Genomic DNA, 5,727 nt, shown 5'->3' with positions numbered 1-5,727 from the left:
GACCCTGGGAGAGCTGCAGCAGCCCGGCTTTCCTGCTCCGCCGGAGCCCTGCCCTCCTGCCGCCCCTCCTGCCTCTTGCTGGCCTCAAAATGACACCTTCACGTCTAATCAAATAACTTTCTCCCAGACAGAATCAGACACCAAGTCATCTGCCTAGTCACCGCTTAGAACCAAGTAGCATCCACTGTTAACATAATGGGCAACCAACCTTATTGCTCAAAGTGTGGACTTCAGCTACTAATTCAACTCCTGTGCAAAGGCAACACTTCTCCCTTAGGTGCATCAAATTCCGCTATTTTTGGGACTGTCGGTGCCCTGCAAAAGGAAATGGTACAAGACACATTTCTCAGTACTACCAACCTCTCTATAAGAGAATTCAAGGAAAAGAAGCAAAAGTAACATCCACTAAGTTGAATGTTGGATTTCAGCGTAAGCCTGTAACTCCCTTTACTCTGTCTTGAATTACCATCTTTCCAGAAGCCTCCTGAAGCTGGCCACCACAGGTCAGGAGCACCACAAGCTTTCTAAGCAGACACCAGCTGGGAAAACTGCCCAGCATTCCTCTCCCCTGGAGACATCCCTCACCACCTCTCCCCAAAGCTCTCCAAGTGTCACTTTGGTGCTCAAAGCCATTCTCTGCTCATGAAGCCTCCTCCATAGTGACTGAGGAGGAGCAGCCGTGCACTCCTGAACCAGCCATCCTTTGGTCTATCAGCAGAAATTAATTTGATATTGGCTACACCAACAAAAACCAAAAGGAAACCCTGTGATTTCTGCCCCTTGGACTTGGCAGCCCCAAGTGGGAGCAGGACTCCTAATACTGGTTCCTAATATTGATCCCAATAATAGGATCAGTGATTTAAGACTCACGAGCCTCTTAGTACTAATAAGCTAAGCAGTGGCACGTCTGATAAGGTTTTGGACACAGGAATTGACTCCCTTGTGCAATGGGGAAGAAAAGCCCACCTGCAGGAAAGCAGCAGGGTGTGCTGGCACAGGGCTCAGTGGCATCCCCAGCACTGCTGGGGTGATCTTGCACCACAGGATGGACCCTGGGCATCCAAACATGCAAAAGCCACTGGGGCAACTAAAGGATGGATATGATGCCCTCAGCATTGATTCTCTCCTTTAGAGGTGCTCTTCTGGTGTCCAGCCTCCTGATTACTATAGGAGAGAGCTGTCAGCACTAGTTGCATGTTACCTGCCATTTGCATTACATCTCATTGTATGCTCTTCCAAAAATTACAGATAAATAAATTAAATAAATAAAGAAGAAGGGGAACAAATGTTATTTTTGGACGCTTGGAGCTCAGCTCTAAGAGTCTGCTCTGTAATCTGGAATCACTTTCAAGTCAAGAACATGTTAATTTTTGTTTTCTTTTATGTAAGAGCTGTGTCATACTGAAGAGACATCACTTGCCAAATGTTTTTGTCTTTCAAGCACCGGTGTATTTCACAGATGGATGTGAATTCTGGGGGACATCACTTGTTTGAACACAAGTGGTAAATCAAGTCCTTCCCCTCCCTGAGGAACCAGGGATGGTCCTGCACGTACAGGGATTTCTCTTTGCTTTAATGGTCTTCCACATCAGGAAATGCAAGGCAGCTGGTGCTTAGCTGCTGGTGCACCCTTCCCTGCCTCCTTGTCTCCCTGATGCAAGAGGGAAATCTCTTTTTATCCAGTCCTTTGTGTAACTGACCTCCTGCAAGTGGTCAGGCTGGTACTTAAGTTTCATTTGTCTTCAGCTCATTTCAAAAGCTCCCAATGAAGAAAAGGAATACCTAGTCAGAAGAGGAGTTGCTGCTCAGCCACTCTTGGCAGCCCAGCAGCCATTCCCCCTTCCAGCCAGTGCCAGGGGAGGAGAGGGGGCTGGTTCCCTCTCTGTGTGCAATTGTCAGGAGGCCCCCATGACCCAGCACACGTTGGGACTCCTGGGAAAGTGTCCAAACCAGGATCCTACCTGCCAGCCTTGGCAGAGCAGGCACTCAATATCCAAGTTGTGGGGAAGGCTTTGGTCTGCACTTGCAGGTAAAGCTACCTGGCCTCAGTGGCAGGGATCCATCATCCCCAGCCTCACACAGGAGCCAATCCTGCACTCCTGCTGGGATTCTCTTCAGGCTCACACAGAAATCCTGGCACAGGACACTTGCAGCACAGGCTGTCTGTCTTTCTGCAGCAGTCAGCTCCTTCTGATCCTTCCCAGGCTCCGTGCCTGCACATGTGAAGTATCTGGATTTGTGGTGACAGGCCTGAGCCCCAAGCTGCTCTAACCAGAGGAGGGTTAGGGCTCCTCTTGCTCTGCAGTGACCATGAGATGGTATCACTGTCCTGGCTTGCTGGGGTCTTTTTGCAAGGTGTTTGTTGCACTACAGAAGATCTTTTCCATGGCAATATGGGGCTGTGGGATCTTTTCTCCTGCATCCATGTTAGGTTTATTGTGATACTGGTCAACTGTCCAGTGTGGTGACAGCTTTGGGTACTGTTGCAAAGGAGCTCAGCGAGTCTGGACAAGTGCTGACATTGCTCTGTCTACCCACAGAGAATTCACTTTGCTCCGTGCCAGCAACTTTTCAGTACAACTACTGCATTAAAAGCTTAAGAAGTAAGGAAATGAAAGTGCTCTCTTAGTAAGGTCATGATAGATAGGCAAAATGGTATTAACGATACCATAATGGCATTTAAAAATAGAGTAAATATATAAAGTATATACTAATTCTCCTGGTTTCAAGCGCTTCTTTATTCTTAGCATTCTCTACCTCTGCCAGTCATTTGACTGGCTGTAACATCCCAGCTTCTGTACCTATGAGTGCTTGTTAATTGTGATTCATGCTTTCAAATGGATACAATCCTGGCATTCTTTGTTTTTCTGGGCTGTGTCAAACAAAATATGCCCTAGTTTTCTTAGAGCTAACTTTACAGTATCAGATTAACAAAAAAATTTTCTCATGCCTGTGCAAGAGAAAAATCAAGTCTGTGTTACGTCTTTCTTTTTCCAGTCATGAAGTGTCTTTTCACCTGTACCTGTTTCTGGGCACACCATCATGTGTAGATTCCCCTCAGAACCTGTGTAGCCCCTGGGAGTCCCAAGACAATCAATCACAGGTGACTTTTGTGCCTGGATAGAAGCAACTGAACTGAGACCAAGAAATCTAAATAGGACAAGGCAGGTCTTTTGAACCCTGTCTGACACTGTACTTCTATGTTGTTCTTTAAGCTTCTAGCCAACTTGCTAAGACTTTAGTTTAAAAATCTCAAAATGTGGCTTTCTGCTTCCTAGGGCAGGAACACCTCTGGTGGTCCCTGTTGGAAACACTCTTGTCAAGGCTGGTTCTTTGTGTTGGGCTTTGATTACAGACCACAAGTTTTTCCATCAAAACCTTGATTTCAAGCACTTGGCTCCTCAAGAGAGATTCACTCAGCCCCTGAGCAGCACAGGAGCTGAGTCAGGCCTGTCAGGGTGGTGGGTCTGACAGACATCTCCCAGAAGAACAAGCACCAGCTACAATGGGAGTCACCTGTCAGAGGCTGTTGACACCTCACCCTTGGCTCCACTGGAACTGGTTACAGGGAATCTCCAACACTGGTTAAACCACAGCAGAAAATCAGGTGAGAGGCAGAGCAGGGCTGAGCAGTGGTGGTACATGGGGCTTGGCTCTGGAGAGTTGTGCTATCACACCAGGGACAGCCCAGCACGTGAACCTGCACTACCACAGCACTGGAGGAGTCTGTTCAAAGCTAGGGCACACATGCTCTAACTATAATATAGGATGTGTTTGTTTTCTTTAAATCTTTTTATGTTTCCTTCTTTACTTGGTGCCAGCAGCTGTAATTCTTTATCCTGATTTTGCCTGAGCTTGTGCTGAGATGATTCTCAAATTTTTATCTTCAATGGAACAGTAACATTTTTTCCAGATTTGTGGATTTCCAGTAAATATTACAAAAGTCTGTGTGCTACATGGCCTCTGAACCACCTGTACTTGTAGTATTTAAATGCTCTTGGTCTATAGCATTGATTGTCACAGGTCTGGAAAAAACCATCCCCAGCCTTATTTGATACTTATGTTACTTTTATAGAATAATAAACTGTCAAAACGCTTGCCTTTTCTGTATCAGTGCTTACAGGAAACCAAATCAACTCATCCCCTCTTCAAACTTCACAAAAACCAAAGGAAAGGTTTTTGTGTGTATCAACAACCACTTCTTTTCCCCCGGCCCCTCTACTCACTTCCTGATTGGTTCCAGTCAGCCCCTCCTTGGTCAGTTTTCTACCTGTCCTGTTAATGTATTAATTGTATTTCCTACTAACTATATATTATTTAATTCCTACTTTAACTAGCCAAGGAACAGCAGTGAGAAGCTGTCCAGCTGCTTATTTTCCTGACTAGTGACACAGCCTTTGGCTTGCAAATAAAGCTGTCAAAGAAATCTTAGGTTGGCATCCAGGCTCTGGATGCCTTGGCTACTGTGTGCCAGTGAGGGGGAAATCACCCACATGGCTGCAGGCACCTGGGCAAGTGGAGGATCCCTCAGCAGAGCAGTGAGAGTCCCACAGCTACAGAAATCCAAGAAGGAGAAGGGGAGATCCTAGAGGAGGGGGTGACTTGCTATTGTGCAGGAGCCTAGAGCTGGTAACTGCTCCTGGCCCTTCCTCACAGGTGAATGATGCAGCCAGAATTGGGTGCATTTCTCCTCCAGGGCCCTGAATGTCTCTGGTACTCAATGTACAATTTCCTGATGAGTGGTTGAGGAACATCAGGTAGATGGAGAAAACAGAAAACCAAACCATATCAAAGGGAGATTGCTGGCTCTGCAGTGTGGCAGATGATTGCTGTGAAGAGTTGCCCAATGCCCCAGTTCAGTGGGGCTGAATCACTGAGATGAGGAGCAAGTCAGCATTTCCTGAAGGCACCAGTGAGAGTGAACTAACAGGTATAAATGTCCTGAAGGTACCTCCCAGGGAAGGCAGGTGCAGATAGAGGGCAGTGACATCCAGCAGCACCTCTGCCAGCCGTGGCACCAGCGGGCTGGCACTGGGTGACGTGCTGTCAGCACAGAATGTGCCAGACAGACCATTGCCAGAGGAGCTCCCACTGCCCAGCTGGATTTAACTGGGCTGAAGCATTCGGAGAGCAGTGGGGAAAACAGCCCCAAGCCCTCTGCACCCCCAGCCGGCCACTGCCAGCCCTGCACAGGGAGCAGCAGCCGGCAGAGCAGCGAGGACAGGCAGTGAGCTCAGGCACCTCCCCGCAGAGCTCACCCTGCTCAGCCATCCCAGCGGGAAGGGGGCAGCTGGGCTCCTGCTGAGGCTCACATGGCTAAAGAGGCACCAGGAAACATTTATTCAGTCCCAACAACAGCAGCGCCCCTTATTTGTTTCAAGGTCTGGTGGGACGTTTTGGGACAGTGTAGTAGCACTTAGCAGGTAACGACCTTGCTGAAAGACACAAAGGCATTATCAGAAGTTGATCAGATGTGAATTCTTTAATATAAAACCAGGCATTAAAATGGATTTCGAAGATCTGCCATCCCTTTCACTTCTGCAAACTTCCAGGTAAAGGAACGTTTCAGCCACAGCTGGGACTGAATGGCTCCTGCCCCAGTACTGCACAAAATGAGCCGAGGACAGGGAGCAGAAGGGAAGGTAAAGTGCAGGAGAGCTGCAGGTGACCGTGTCCCTCAGAACAAGGCTCCATCTCAGAACTGGCATCAAATAGACTAAACGTTCA

The sequence above is a fragment of the Geospiza fortis genome, unplaced genomic scaffold (genome assembly GCF_000277835.1).
Source record: "Geospiza fortis unplaced genomic scaffold, GeoFor_1.0 scaffold161, whole genome shotgun sequence".
Lineage (NCBI taxonomy): Eukaryota > Metazoa > Chordata > Aves > Passeriformes > Thraupidae > Geospiza > Geospiza fortis.
The sequence above is the reverse complement of the archived record's forward strand: the minus strand, read 5'-3'. Positions refer to the sequence as shown.